Source organism: Erpetoichthys calabaricus, chromosome 2 (genome assembly GCF_900747795.2).
Source record: "Erpetoichthys calabaricus chromosome 2, fErpCal1.3, whole genome shotgun sequence".
NCBI classification, from domain to species: domain Eukaryota; kingdom Metazoa; phylum Chordata; class Cladistia; order Polypteriformes; family Polypteridae; genus Erpetoichthys; species Erpetoichthys calabaricus.
In genome coordinates this window covers 280,913,930-280,930,587 of record NC_041395.2, presented here as the reverse complement: position 1 = coordinate 280,930,587, position 16,658 = coordinate 280,913,930, and the positions used below count along the sequence as shown (strand labels likewise).

The 16,658-nt window shown below is 38.8% G+C and overlaps 1 protein-coding gene across 3 annotated transcripts in view; it reads left to right on the top strand.

The window, feature by feature from the left end:
- The first annotated feature begins 9,313 nt into the window (after positions 1 to 9,313).
- LOC114647102 (mitogen-activated protein kinase 8) overlaps positions 9,314 to 16,658 on the top strand; it is a 99,520-nt gene continuing 92,175 nt past the window's right edge. For all 3 annotated transcript variants that reach the window (XM_028795630.2, XM_028795631.2, XM_028795632.2), the window contains exon 1: positions 9,314 to 9,574. The gene's annotated coding sequence lies outside the window, so the exon portion shown is untranslated. The remainder of the gene's footprint in view (positions 9,575 to 16,658) is intronic.

Below are 16,658 nucleotides of genomic sequence, written 5' to 3'. Positions count from 1 at the left end.
ACACATATTGCGATCGCTATCCGCCGTCGATTTTCTTCCAATATTAGTAAAGTTTCATCAGCGGCAGAAGATTCCAGTTTTACTTTACTTGTATCCTTCACTTATTTTCAAATAGATACTGTACAACTGACTTTCCTTTTTAATCTAGACTCATTTACCGTCACCAAGCAACCTTAACTAATATACTTCAAACACTCGATTTACTCATTCCTGCGAAATACAGCGTTAAAGGCAAGAAGTGTGGTTGCAACACCCAGAAGTCGCTGTAACTGCCTAATATTTAACAAATGCTAATAGAGCATGAAATCCATCTGAAAAAAAGAAGAATCGTTTTTTCAATGATACTTCAGCCACTCAGGGACTTCGCAGTACGAAAGGGGTAAACTAACAAGACAGTTCAGGTAATTTTATTATAAGTATAGGGGACTGGAATGATGTTTAGCATATGTGGTGGTAAATTATTGTTAACATACAGTACTTCAGACAGTCCAAAACCATTTAAGGTTTAAGCCATACAAGGTTTTGAATTTATATTGTGACAAATGGGACTGTGAGAGTGGGATTACATCAACGATCGGCACTGAGCCCTTTCCGGTTTGCAATGGTGATGGACAGGTTGATAGACGAGGTCAGACAGGAGGCTCCATGGATTATGATGTTCACGGTTGACATTGAGAGAATAGACAATAGGTTGAGATGAACATGGAGAGGCGAAGGTACGCACTGGACCAAAGTGGAATGAAAGTCAGTAGGAGTAAGACAGAGTACATGTGCATGACTGAGAGGGAAGGTGGGGGAATGATGCGAATGTAAGGAACAGAGGCGATGAAGGTAGACAAATTTAAATACGTGGGCTCAACAGTGAAGCAACGGACAGTGCGGCACATATGAAGAAGTGTGTGCAGGCAAGGTGGACTGGGAAGAGAACAGTGGCAGGAGTGTGGCAGAAGAGCACCTGCAAGAGTGAAATGGAAGGTCTATAAAACGGCAGTGGGACAAGCTATGTTGTATGGTCTGGAGATGGTAGCACTAACCATAAGACAGGAAGATGAAAGATGCCATGATTTTCGCTCTGAGTAGCGAGGGTAGACAGGATTAGGAATGAGTATATTAGAGGGACAACACAGGTACAACAATTTGGTGACCAAGTGACAGAGGCTAGATTGGGATGGTTTGTGCTCATGCAGAGGAGAGATGAGGGGTACATAGGGAAAAGAATTTGGAGGATGGAACCACCTGGCAAGAGGAAAAGAGGAAGGCCAAAGAGGAGGTCTATGGATGTGGTGATGGAGGACATGAAGGCAAACTGTGTGGCATAAAACGTTGTAAAAGACAGGGATAGATGCAAACAGATGACCCGCTGAGGCAAACCCAAAATGGGAGCAGCCAAAAGTAGAAGAAAGAGACTGTGATATACTGTTGCCCAGGCTACTTTCTGTCTCTAACTTAGTTCTCCAAGTGATGATTCCTTTTATTTGCAATATGACCCGCAAAAATGAGGCACAGAGAAAAAACGACTAACTCGTACATGAATTTTATTTCCAAGTACATTTGCAAAAAGTCAGAAGCTCATTAGGACATAAAAATGACAAAAGACTGACTGCCAAAATCATATATCTGAACAACCTCAATGAGATTCCCTTGATGGGTCTAAGTAAATCAATTTGAACATCATCCAGTCACAACATCATGGCCCTGTCCTGGAGCCATTGCCAGGCATTGAAACAGTTTTGGCAGAATAGTGCTTTGACTCTGGGTGATATACATGTAAGCCCTAAGTGGTCAGTTTGAAAAAGGAACTTGGAATTGGCATGCCACCTTACTATTCACAAGGTGGAGGACATGGGGCCAGATGCACTATTTATTGTGTGTGTCAGATCCAGAAAAATTAATCTTGGTTCTCAAGACATATAAAATAAATTCTCTTGCAAGGAAAAAAGCCACAGATTCTATTAGTGCTGTCTTTGGAAGATTTTCCATATCAACTGTAAGGGTAACTTCAGCAATCCCAGTCACAGAGACAACTCTGCTAACTAGGATACTCTCAAACAGGACAACTATGTTTCTTCAGATATAACTTCTACACCCAGACGAACTGAGGTTGTATAATCAATGATGGCTAGAAGAAGTAATTCAAAGATATTGTGCAGACCTATCTTACAAAAAGCAGGATCAACATCACTAGCACAGATACCCTAGCCATCATATGGCAATGTATGATTGATTGAGGGACAGTTCACTTTCTGAACATCTGCTGTAACTCTCAAATGAGACAGAAAAAAAGAAGGCAACAAAAGAAGAGGAAGGATTTGTACAAGTCCATCCCAGACACAACTTCCTCCCTCCACTGTCCCATAATCTGTAGCTCAAGGACAGAACTCCTCTATTAAGGTTTAGCATTTGTCTCAACCCTTGTGCCACTCTTTTGACATTTTTTCTCCTGCCAATCCTTTCCTCATTATGTGATAATTACTTTTTAAAGCTAGGACGAGCAGGGCTTTAAATTGGTTCAGGATCCTCAGGTGTGGCAGCCTTTTGGGCTACTATTACCTGATAAGGATTTATGTCATCTGTGTATTATTCCTTGTGGAACTATGATTAGTTTAGCATCAAGCTGGCTAATGGACATCCTCGCTCCTTAGCTTTTGTATTCTGGTAAAGGTTTATCATTGCATTATTTTCTTTTAATTTTTTGATTTCTCATTTACTTTTCAGATTAGGCAGTTGGCAGTCCTTTTAGGCTATGGGACTTCTTTCTCATCTGCAGAGTTTAGAGGGTGGCATAGAGGTCCCCTCCACCCCCAACAGATGTACCATGTTACTAAAATAGGTCTCAGATAATGGTTTCCTCAATTTGAAAAGGCCCCAGGTAATGTAAATGTGTTAATAATCAAAAAATATGCAGCAGAGTAGTGCAGTGTTAGACCTGCTGCCTCACAATAAGTAGTCTACAGTTTCATGTCCTGGGCACTCCCTGTGGGAAGGTTTTCATGTGGGCCCACATGAATTTTCATGGTTTCTTACCAAAGGCATGCAGATTAGGTGAACTGGTGATGCTAAACTGGACTAGTATGTGTGTTTACCTTGCACTGGTGTTAACCTTGCTGCCCCATGACCCTGCCTTGAATAAGCAGGTTTAGCAAATGGATGGAAAGATCAATGAATACTATAACAGATAGATAGATAGATAGATAGATAGATAGATAGATAGATAGATAGATAGATAGATAGATAGATAGATAGATAGATAGATAGATAGATAGATAGATAGATAGATAGATAGATAGATAGATAGATAGATAGATAGATACTTTATTAATCCCCAAGGGGAAATTCACATACTCCAGCAGCGGCGTACTGATAAAAACAATATTAATTAAAGAGTGATAAAAACACAGTGCAAGTTAAAAAGTGCAAGATGAAGAGTGTGAGGCAGGTATAACAATCAATAACATTGTATAATGTTACCATTTAACCCCGGTGTAATTGAAGAGACGCATAGTATGGGGGAGGAACGATCTCCTCAGTCTGTCTGTGGAGCAGGACAGTGACAGCAGTCTGTCGCTGAAGCTGCTCCTCTGTCTTGAGATGATACTGTTCAGTGGATGCAGTGGATTCTCCATGATTGACAGGAGCCTGCTCAGCGCCCGTTGCTTCACCACAGATGTCAAACTGTCCAGCTCCGTGCCTACAGTAGAACCTGCCTTCCTCACCAGTTTGACCAGGCATGAGGCATCCCTCCTCTTTATGCTGCCTCCTCAGCACACCACCGCATAGAAGAGGGCGCTCACCACAACCATTTGATGGAACATCTGCAGCATCTTATTGCAGAATTTGAAAGACGCCAGCCTTCTAAGGGAGTATAGTTGGCTCTGTCCTCTCTTGCACAGAGCATCAGTATTGGCAGTCCAGTACAGTTTATCATCCAGCTGCACTCCCAGGTATTTATAGGTCTGTACCCTCTGCACACAGTCAACTCTGATAATCTCGGGGTCCTTGAAGGGCCTGGGCCTCCTAAAATCCACCACCAGCTGTTTGGTTTTGCTGGTGTTCAGTTGTAGGTGGTTTGAGTCACACCATTTAACAAAGTCCTTGATTAGGTTCCTATACTCCTCCTCCTGCCCACTCTTGATGCAGCCCATGATAGCAGTGTCATCAGCGAACTTTTGCATGTGGCAGGACTCCGAGTTGTATTGGAAGTCCGATGTATATAGGCTGAACAGGACCGGAGAAAGTACAGTCACCTGCGGCGCACCTGTGGTGCTGAAAACAATGTCAGACCTGCAGTTCCCGAGACGCACATACTGAGGTCTGACTGTAAGGTAGTTCACGATCCATGCCACCAGGCATGAATCTACTCCCATCTCTGTCAGCTTGTCTCTAAGGAGCAGAGGTTGGATGGTATTGAAGGTGCTAGAGAAGTCCAGAAACATAATTCTTACAACACCTTTGCCTCTGTCCAAGTGGGAGATGGATCGGTGTAGCATGTAGATGATGGCATCCTCCGCTCCCACCTTCTCCTGTTATGCGAACTGCAGAGGGTCGAGGGTGTGGCAGACCTGTGGCCTCAGGTGGTGAAGCAGCAGCCGCTCCATGGTCTTCATCACATGTAACATCAGGGCGACAGGCCTGAAATCATTCAGCTCATTAGGACGTGATGCCTTTGGGACAGGGGTGATGCAAGATGTTTTCCAAAGCCTCGGGACTCTCCCCTGTTCCAGGCTCAGGTTGAAGATGCGCTGTAGAGGACTCCCCAGCTCCAATGCACAGGCCTTCAACAGTCGTGGTGATACTCCATCTGGACCCACTGCTTTGCTGGCACGAAGTCTCCTCAGCTCTCTGCTTACCTGGGCTGCTGTAATTGTGGGTAGGGGAAAACTCTCTCCTATGCTGGTAGCAGCAGAAGGATGGGTGGAGGATGCAGTAGTCTGAGGTGAGAGTGGGTTAGGGTGGTTAAACCTGCTAAAAAAGTTGTTCATCAGGTTTGCTTTCTCCCTGTCTCTCTCGATAGAGGCACGCCGCTTCGAGCTGCAGCCAGTGATGATCTTCATCCCATCCCACACTACCTTCATGCTGTTATTCTGCAACTTTTGCTCCAGTTTTCTCCTGTACTGCTCCTTCGCAGCCCAGAGCTGGACTCGGAGTTCCTTCTGCACGTGCTTGAGCTCATGCTGATCACCGCCTTTAAAAGCCCTTCTTGCCTGTTCTGCCCAAAGCAACTCTCATTTTCATGTTGCCTTTTCTTAAAAAAAGACAGCAAACATTCCATACAATTTCAATTACACATTAGTTTACTGTTTTAGATTTAGTTTAAGAGAGGTTATTTCAACTTGTAGATTCTGTATTCAGTTGTTTCCTCTTTTATATGTCCAATAGTCGATCCTGTCAGCAAAACAGATTCTCAGTGTTCCACATGCTAAGAGCTAGACATATTGTAACTTTACATTATGCACAGTTTACAATATTTGACATGGGATGTCAAGTAAATATGTAGAAGTACAGTTATGAATAAAAAAAGGAATTATATTTTTATGGTTTGTCTGGCCCCCACTCCTAAATGTCAAACTCTGCCCATGTTGTTCCTGGTTTTGTTTTCTGCACCTAATAACATAATTAACATATCATAACTGCAGTTTGTATTCTGAGTTTAGGGGATTTTTTTCTATTAGTAAAGAGTTATCTATTTGTGTTCTTTCTTTGAACTTTGTAACATTAATTGAAATTTGTTTAAGTTAATAGTGCCTTGTGATTAGCTTAAATGAAAAAAATATTTCTGATTCATTGGATCAATTAAAAGAAATTGACTAAATTTAAATAATTTGGTTATGGGATGAGATTTTTTCTAGTTTTCATACACCTTCCATCTCCTTTTAACCCTGTGTTTTGGTTACCATTTCCAGATGATTGTGTATCAATCCTGCCATTCTCCTGGTGACTATTACTCTTTATAACAAATTATAACAAATGAAATATATTCCCTTACTCTTTCAACATTAAAGACTAAAGTATTGTATCTGCTTTATTAATAGGTTAAATTGTTCATAACATTTCTAGGTTCACACAAATTCTCTTGACAAATACTATTGTCTGTTTTAGCATGATTACAAATTATATAATTCTTTACAACTGGTGTAAGTAAAAAAAAGAATCTTAAAATAAAATAACCTTTCTAATCAGTTGTTTAATTGGACCATATCGTACTAAATTTTACAAAATGTTCTTTAAAAAAAAGGTAAATTCTAGCACCATGTGAATTGTGGAATGATTACAATGCAGTACAATATATGAACTAAAATTTTGCTGCATTATTTCTAACATATTACAGTATATTTGTTAAGTGCTTACCTGAAAATACTCTTATATCCCCTAAATTCTTTTTGGTCTGAATTTCATGAGGTTAATTCAAATGTTCTGTAACAGTAACTTTTTCTGTATGCCTTTCCACTTCACGAACTTCTTGCTTTATTCAAGTGTAAAACAGATCCCTTTACATAAAACAAAAGCAATTTTGCATTAGGGAAATGACAATATAAATAACTTGCCTTCTTTGTTGGCTACTAGGTTGTCCTGGCTATTATCTTCTGTAGCTGGTCTTTAAAGTGATCAAGTTACCTGACTTGGTAAATTTCCTAAACCCTTTGGGTAAAGAAGTGTTTTCTAGTTTCATTTATTAATACAACAGAATGGTTTGGGTAGTCCTGTCAAACCGAATATCTAAGAGGAGGGAAATTAGCACATTCTAAGCAAAATACCCAAAGTAATTACATGTTTTAGACATTTAATTCACAATTACTGTTTAACAGACGACTAACAGTAAAAGTACATGTTCCAAGTATAAAAGTGTGGGTACTGTATTAGTCAGTATTATCTTCATTGACAGAAATCACAGCTTCTAAATTTTATTGTGGTTAGCCAAGAGTCATGATTGCATTACAGAGTTTCCCCACACTTCTTTATAGAACTCTTCTATATCAAAAATATTATTTCTTCCTACAAATACTGTATGTTTAAGAGCTCCAAACATATCTTCAATAATTTTCAAATATTAGAACTATAAAGTACTTCAGCCTTAATTTCCAAAACATTTTCAGAGAGTTGTTTCACTATTTTGCTAAAAGATCTCTGTTGAAATCCATTTATAGCATGGGGAACAAAAAGAGAACTTTATCCATTTACCTACTTACTTAATATCTATATTATAAACTGATTTCAAGTTGTAACAAAGGATTAACTACAGCATGAAACTTCAAATGGATTGTGACAAAATATATGATTGTTATGGTAATATTACATCTAACTCAATAACTTAATTCCAGATTAAAAGGTATGGTTGTCATGGTATACTATGGTTAAATTGTATTATTCTACAATTTTAATGTAATAGTCAAAGCACTAACATTATATCCATACTGTATTTAGTTAATCTTCAGAATATTATAATTTAATTTAATTTAATTTAATTTTAGTGACAAATCATTACTTATGAAGTATAGAAAGATAATGTCCCCATACATACCTGATCTTTGGTAAACTATTGTTCATTGGAATTTTATGTTGTTGACAAACTATTACCTATTAAGCTTTAAGAAGGTGTTATCAGCTGATCATGAGTATAATATAAGGTGTTAATGTTATTACTTATCAAGGTGATTTTACAGTTGGTGGTTTATCTTGAGCAATGGAAAAGGTATTTTCATGTTATTGACAAAGTATTCCTCTCAACCCTGCTCTGGATGGATGGATGGATGGATGGATGGATGGATGGATGGATGGATGACAAAGCATTGTCTTTGAAGCTTAAAAGGGGTAATGTTAGTATAAACAGTTCATCATTGATATTGTATAAACCAATTTTATGCTATTTTAAAATGATAATGTTTTAATAAAAAACAATCACCATATATAGCTGATCATTGCTATGTTAGAAACTAATTTCATATTGTTAACAAAGCTTTCAAGGAAAGTTATCACTGTATAGAGTATGGTTATTTTATACTATGTGCAAATTACACTGGCTACAGTAACACTTGCATAAAGTTTGGACAGTATTTATCGATAAACCTGTTATAGATGAAGTGGTAACTTCTAAAGCAGTATCACACAAGTGTGAGTGTGTGAGAGAGTGTGCTCTGTCACATACTGATACCTCATCTACACCCTTAAAAATAAAGGTGCCAAAATGATTCATTGGTGCAGTGGCATAAGGGAATCATTTTGTGGAATCATTTTGTTTCTCAAAATAACCATTCACATGAAAGTTTCAGAAATAATCTTTTATTTAGATCTGTAACATATTTCCACAAATAACAACAAATGAATAATAGATTTGTGAAATATACTGTACAATTGGCTTCTGATTTTAAAGGAAAGGAAATCATTGCTGTATACAATCACACAGACTCAATTCAGTGTCTCTTGTTCTCTGTTGGTATCCTGCAAGGTGGCCTAGTATACAGTAAAGATTTCTGTTTTGTACACAGTTTAAGAACCTTTTCAAAGCACAAAGAATCATTATTCACATGTAAACAACCCTTCCCAAAATGTAATGATCCTTTATCAAGCAAGGGTTCTGCGAGGAACCACACAACCCAGTAAAGTGTCAATGTAGAACTGTTATTTTGAAAAGTGTGGAGTTGGTTCCCACCTTAAACGTAATGCAGCCACCGGTGCTTTCTAACTCTTAGCAGGCTAAAATATGATGGATGTTTCCATGTGTTTATTTCATAATGCTTTATGGTGTTGATTGAATACATCCTCTTTTAATTACTTCTCATACATCATGATAAAGGGAGTATTTCTCCAAACTGTACATGAGCGTTTTTTTTTCCAGTTCTACAAAAGTATAACGGTCAAATTTACATTGGCTGTTTCACGAACCCGTCATATTTCCTAGGAAGCACACACAATTCATTTTCAACAGGACGTGTCAAATACATATTTTAAAACATCTTACTGAAAGTTGCAGTCTCATCATTGATATTTCAGAGATGTGGCCCAAGTAGTGAGATGTCACTCTAACTTTATTATTTACTTGAAATTTTAAATAAATGCTCACTATATTTTAAAATGTTGTGAGCGATTACGCTTACAAATGTATAAACGTCCTTTGTTTTGAAATTAGACATCATTGCCTAATCCCTCTCAACCGAGAAAATGAAGCATAACATCTTTCATGAGCATAACACATCTCCCGACACTTAAACCGGCCGTCTCGTGATATTATCTAAGGGCAGAAGGAGGAGGAGCTCCAGGCAAGCATTCTCTTTAACTGACAGGGACTGAATGTCCAATGACTCGGCTAAACTCGTACACTTTCGGCATATTTCGGAAAGGCAGCGCACTCCAGAGTGTCACGGACGCTCAGAGATTGTGTGACGTGGTACTCAGATTTTTGCAGTGCTGGGCCCTGCCAGTGAAAGGAAGCGCAGTGGTGGCAGGCTGTTTGTATTTCTGAGCGCAACCTTAAGAAAGCCAAAGACGGGTTACACGCAGACTGGCGTTACGAGGGGGAAAAAGCGCAACGAAGGGAGAAAAGACAGGCAGTCGGCTGTCGGTGTGTTTTCTCTTTCGAAAGGTAAAAGGAAACGCAATATTGGCAGTTCGGTGTTATTGTGAAGCAGTGGGGGAAGGGTTGCCAGTCGTCACATACAAAACACAAAATATGGGACGCCGGGTGTGATGCCGACCCTTTCGGGTAGGGGTTGTTTATAAATACATGCGTTCGCTTCTTTTCTGTTAAAGCCGTGCGGTTGAACAGGTCTCAGATTGCATATCGTGGAGATGGTTGTCTTTTGGGAATTTTCTTTTGTGTGGAAGCGTGTTTTTTTTGGGGGGGGGGGGCTGGCTTGTACCGTGTCAAAGCTCTTATAATGAGCAAGTCAGTGGACTTAACTACTGAACTGTACCGCCTGTAAACTGTGCAGGTTGTTTAATCGTATTCAGGTGCGCAACCATACTTTTATTTTATAGGTGCATTTGGTATCACCGAAACGTAAGGAAAACAAAGGTCTGTGAGGGTTAACGTGAACGCGCTCGGTTGCGGATTCCCGGCCGTTTGCCGGCAGCTGAGCGCCCTACACAATTGGAGCGACACCTCGTCGGCTTTCTTCTGGTAAAATGTGTTTCTGTCCGTTTCGTTTAGCAAAGTTCATTCTGAAAGAACCTGGGATCGTTTAGTATTCACTGGATTCAGCAATCTGCGCTTGATTAGGAAGTCCTAGGTAACAGAAATGGGGATTGTCGGGGGCGTTTCGTTGAATATTCTATAAGAGTATGAAAGCAGGTGTGCTTTGCCGCGCGTGCAGTTTTGTAATAAATGGCTCATTGTGCGTTTTAGGGGAGATCGTCTGATCGTCTCTATAACCTCTAACACCACAAACCCATTGACGCGGCATGTCCCCTCGACATTGCTGCATAATACCCAAGCGCAGCGCCGATTACGATTCCTAGTCTAATGCGCTTTAATTCCAAGTGACTCAAATTTTACTGATGTCATATTTGTGTGATGAGCGCTAGCTTTTTCAGAAGTAGCATTCTATTTTTTGAAGCTATGGTGTTTATACATATGCCAGAAAGAGCGGCATGTGTCAGTGGGGGGTTTATATTACTGAGAATGGGTTTTTCTTTTGTAAATTATGGATACAAGAAATAAATTAGGTCAGATATTACTCCTACCTGTTTCCAGTTTTTTAAATTTTGATGTTTAATTGTACCTAAATTTAAAATAGTGCGCATGCTTTAAGTAATGTATTCTATCAACTTATTCTCTGAAGTTTAGTCATTAATATGAGCATATGTTTGATATTTGTTTTACTATTCAGTCTTCATATTTTTACATTCTTGAATTTCTGCAGGTTTCTGGATCATCAAAGTGATGAATCCAATAGTTGTCAATTTGTCAGTAGTACAGTATCGGTTTACTGTGCACACTTTGTCTAGTTCAGGGTTGTGCAGACTTTTGCCTATTCCAGTGGTGCCAGGTGAAAAGCAGTATCAAAACCTGGAAAATGTGTCAGTTCATGGTAGGTTTGCTGTCATGCATGCCTACATTTAGTCAATTGGCATTCACCAGTAAACCTAAAACTAATGACTCGATACGTGACTTTTAATCATGGGGAATGTCAGACTGGTTGATGTTAGTACTATGCCCAGAAGGAGATGTTTAATTTTGCAGGGCACCCTGGATATCATCGAGAAGAGTTACAGTGCATAGCTTGATGGCAACTCTGGTCTGTACTGGGATCTGAGAAGGACAACTGCGAGGACTCGGATGGCAGATAGGGAAGCATTTGTTAGAGGAATCTGTGAGCATCATCTATGGTCTAGTGACCCACATCCTGCTTACAGAGGAATCAAAGCATTACGCACATCTGAATTTGTTCCTCAGATAATCACAGTCAGGGCAGGTAATGGAATTGTCCTTATGGATGATGCTGCAACTGTGACCCGCTCGGCTGGCTACTTCAAGCAGCTGTTTAAAGCTGATCCTCCAGCTCAGACATTGGACATCTCTGGGTCCACGATTCTTGAGGCCCATCCTCCAATTAGCTGTAAACCACCCAATCTCTCCAAGATTGCACAGGTGGTGAACCAGCTGAAGGTAGGAGAGGCTGCAGAAATCTGTTGTATCCTGGGTGAACTTGTCCAGGCTGGTGGTAAGGCTGTCCTCCTTGCACTGCAAGCAATCTTTGCTTCCATTTGGGAGATGGGCATCATCCTAACTGACTGGAAAATGGGACTTGTCATCCCTATCTGGAAAGTGAAGGGTGATTGCCTGGATTGTGACAACTACAGGGAGAGAACGCTGTTCTCTGTGCTGGGTAAGGTCCTTTCGAGGGTCACCCTCAATAGAATTTGTGATCACTTGCTCACCTATCCGCGACCGGAGCAGTCTGGTTTTACGCCTAAGAAGTTTACCATCGACCGCATCTTGGCACTGAGGATTCTAATGGAGAACAAACACGAACATCGGCAGAGCTTCTTTGCAGACTTTGTCACTTTTCGTAAAGTGTTCAACTCAGTTGATCAAGCTGCCCTATGGGATCCCCGTTAAGTTGCTGGATATCATGGCTAGCCTGTACACCAGTATTGTCAGTACCGTGCCGAGTGGAGGCAGAACAGTTGCATTTTTCCTAGTTGATTCTGGGGTTCATCAGGTGTTTTCTTGCTTCTACTCTGTTCAGTGCTCGCATGGACTGGGTGTTGGGCAGGGCTATGGCATTCAGCAGCTGTGGGGCATCTGTTGGTGAAGAAATTCACTGATCTTGACTTTGCCAACAATGCTGTTATCTTCGCGGTGTCAGTGGAGGCTCTGAATGAAGCACATTGCCGGCATTTTGAAGGAGCATCAGTTATGGCACAATGGCTATGTGGCGCAATTCCCCGAGGGTGATCCGGCTCACAAGATCGTCATTGTTGAGGACCGGAGTAGCTGGACCCGGACTAAGATGACACCCATGTAATACCTGGTTGTAGCAGATGGATGGTCATTTCCCGGGGGTGGGACTGGACCTGACCTGAATGTCAGACTTCAACAACTTTGCTGTTCATATCATTGCCATACAATGTCCATTTAAACAATAGAAAATCAATGGGCATGTCTCACCAACTGACCACATACGAACCATACATCACAGTCCTATGCACCTCTTTTTGTGACAGCTTGTAGTGTGCTGCCTAACACAGCTGGCACTGTACCAAGGGTCAACAGGTACAGCAAGTTCAGCTGCAACCTCCACCCTTATTTTTTCTTTTTTTCCATTCTTTTGTGGTATGTAAAATATGAGATGTCAGACAGACAAGCCTTGCTTCTATTTGTGACATACAAAATGCACACATTCCTTACTCCTCGTTGCTGCATATATTTATTGTACTTCCAGATGAGCATTCATTAGTTGTCTTCTTTCATGCACTCAGACCCTACGACTGAAGACAATAACAAACCTGTTTGATTTTATCGGATTGGGTCCCAGACTGGTTGGACAGAGTGGCAGAGAAAGTCGCATTATGCAAACAAATGTGAAGGGTATAATCGAAAATTGCTGGAAAAGTCACATAGTGTGACGTGGTCTTAACATGCATGAGTTAAGGATGTGGGGGAAATCATGAGTGCTTGGAGAAAACCCATGCCGACATGGGGAAAATCTGCCAACTTCAGTTATTGGTTGTGGAAACTTAGAGAGAATCACAGTGTCAATAAGTAGTTTGATTTTTTTTTATTGAAAATTCATCACAAGAACTTGATTTTTATGTTTCACTAAAATTAAAAAAAAAAAACAAACAAAAAAAAAAAACGTAGCAACAAAGGGGTTGTATTGTGCACAGACTACGTTTGTGCTTGATGGTGGTTCCTTGGCATCTGGTTCAATATTTAGCTCACAACTGGGATGGCTTCTGTCAAGCATTAGCACACTCTCTTGTTATGTTCATTGTTTGTTTATTTCATTACTAAATTGGTCTGTTGTGGATGTTTATTAAGTATGTGCTTCTGCTTTCCGTGCAGGGCTCATGAAATTTCTTGATCCCATCAACTCAATAAAAGACACATTTGGTTTACAAAATTGAGGGACATAATCAATGCTACTGTTTTTACCACATATAAGCTTTAATATCATTTAGCATTTGCCCAAAAAATGAGTTTTATAGCAGTTTAAAAAACATTTCAATACAAAACTATTTTAGGAATCTACTTGCCAGGTGACATGGAGATTTTGTACTACTGAAAAATGCTGTATGCAGATTTCACACTCCTGCCATAAAAGGATGCAGCTGGTGGGTCACAATGTTCATATTATGTTTTATTCAAGCTTAGCTGTACTTGTATCAGATAACCAAACATGTGCCATTTAAATCTGTTCACTTGCTTATTATTCCCTCTTTGAACTGAACTTGGGCACACAATCTGTTGTTAATTAAACCAGGTAGTCATGTACCAAGTTCTGCACACATGATGCTACACTGATTGAGCAATCCTTTTCTAAATAATTGCAAGTGTGTTTAATAAAGCATTTCACTCCCTGTAAATATATTATTGCAGAAGTAATGCAGTTTAAGACTGCTTATTGTGTACTAGGGTTATCACAATTTCACACTTTGAGCCAACAAATGTATTGAAATTCAATATCCAATACAGTATATAATGTAACTCAATAAAAACCTTATTTAAATAGATTGCAATTTTGTATGCATTAAAATCTTGACATTGACGGAAACAAACTAAAGGAGCTTTAGTCATTAAATGCAAATATTTCAAGTAGTGCAATCTTTTGTAAAAGGTAAGAGTAAAATCACATAAACATAAAGTAAAGGAAGTTTAAATTCGAGCGACTGCTTTTTTTTTTTTTTTTTTTTTTTACATACATTGATGAATACAATACTGTTACTGTGGCAGTACAATGAATTGTTACAAATGTCATTAAATGTTAACTGAATAAGTTTTTTGTAAACTATACACATAAAATATTAAACATAAAAAAAAATGTGATGTTTTGTAAACGGTTGTTCAGAAAAGTAACAAAAAACAGGCCACTAGCACACTTGAGGCTTTGCATAAATGCAAACAGTGCACTTTTAATTTTTCTGTAAATAAACTACAGTGTCTTTGTAGCTTCCAATTTTTTTTGCAAGAAAGACTAACATGTAACATGCTCTTCTTTGAGATGGCTGAATGCTTTTGTTGGGCTGCAAATGAGGTCTGAGATTCAAAATCAATGCTCTGAACCACAGCTGGAAGTATATGAGCATACAGAGGAGTAGTGCCACTGTTTATGCTGTTGAACACTGAAAAGTTACATCACCTTACATTATTTAGTAAATGTGTTAAAAAATAATTTTAAAATCACACATAATAGAAAATAACACACAGTGGCAGCGGACTTTGCTACAAGCGTTTAAAAATTGAGGGAGCAGTGTGGGCCACTGAGTGCTAAGGAGTGCTCCCTGTAAATGAATAGCATAGAATAAAAATGACACACAGGTAAAAATAATTGAAGACCCCTGTCTTAACTGACCACAAAAACGTTTTAACTTACAGAAAAAAAACAAAATGTCCCATCTTCAAGCACAATGCTTTACAGTTTATTTATTAATGTACCAGTAGTTTAGAGGTAAGATACCACTTCATTTTCCCCTACTCCATTGCCACAAAGTTGAAGTATTTTCAGATTGGATTGGGTATGGAGAACTGGTTCTAAATTTCCAACTACCAGGAATCAAAAAGACATCTGAATTACAGTTCAACTTATTAATTCCTATATGTACATATTCAATGAACTAAGTGAGCCTAATAAACGTCTTTGTTGCAGACACACCAATATTCCCCGGACCTATGTTGTGGCAATGGTGTTTCTTTTGTCATGTGTCAGTGGAGTGTCTGTTTTGCTTAGCACCCAGACTTTGAGCTATGGATTGCAGCAAATGCTTAAAAGTGTGGCTGCATTTTGTTAGAGAAGATAGTGACAGTGCAAAATGCACTAATTGTGGCAAGATCATTTCTTGTATGGGAGGCTGTACAACAAACATGTTTAAACATTTACTACAGCACTGGATTAATTTAAAAGAATGTACTGTCTTGAATGTCTTGGAGACTCACAGCTCCAGGTAATATATATATATATATATATATATATATATATATATATATATATATATATATATATATATATAATAATGTAACTGGTAGGGATATGACAATTTAGATTTTTAAAATTAACCACAGTAAAATTTCCAGTGGCTATTACACCCCTTCATAAATTGTCATATCTGTGTTTCCCTGAAAACATTTGCTAAAATGTATTTAATTGTAAATGCATATAATTTAACTATAGCAGACAGAATGTTTGCAACTTGTCCTATTGCTTAACTTTATAATATGAATTTATGTAAATGTTTTAATTGAAGATTGACTCTTGGTTAATTCATAAGGCAGGACGTAAATAGCACCTTTTTAAGACTTATGTTAGTTTTTCAAATGAACAAAATATATGATTGCAATAAACAGTGTGTTTAGTTAATTTGTACTCCGTTTTGCTGCTTGTTATTAGGCACTTTGACCACTGCCAATTTGTGGTTGCTTTGTGATACTTCAAGTTAGTAGTCTTTCTTTAAATTGACTGTATTGGTCTGGCTGCCTTTAAACCTGAATATAAAAATTAAACCAGTGGGACACAAACATAAAAGGAAAATTGTGCTAAAGGGTAAGTCAAGAAAATCTGCCGCATTCATGGCTGAAAGAACTACATAAACTTTACTATCAGAGCTGGTCTTTTGTATTTGTTTCTACTGGCTTTCTCTACCCCTAATGACTTTCCAGCAGCGTTTTCACCACTGCTGGAGACATATGCCCAGAGCGTCATTAATACTACTAGAAAAGGCTGATACTGATTTTTAACAGGAACTATTAACTTTGTTCTTGCATGAGCACGCACACTTGTTTACTTTGTGTTTGTGATATTTAGGTTAAAGAAATGTTAATTATTTTATTATTTATCTTGAAACACCCTGTTTTTGTTTTACTGCTTCAAATAACATTTGTTGTAAAACTTTAAGTTGAATTCTTTATAGAGAATAAAGACATTTTGGTTATTGTAATATATAGGCGACGCCCACCGTAGCATACAGCGGTGTAAGAATAGGAACGGAAAACGGTGAGAAAGGAATAC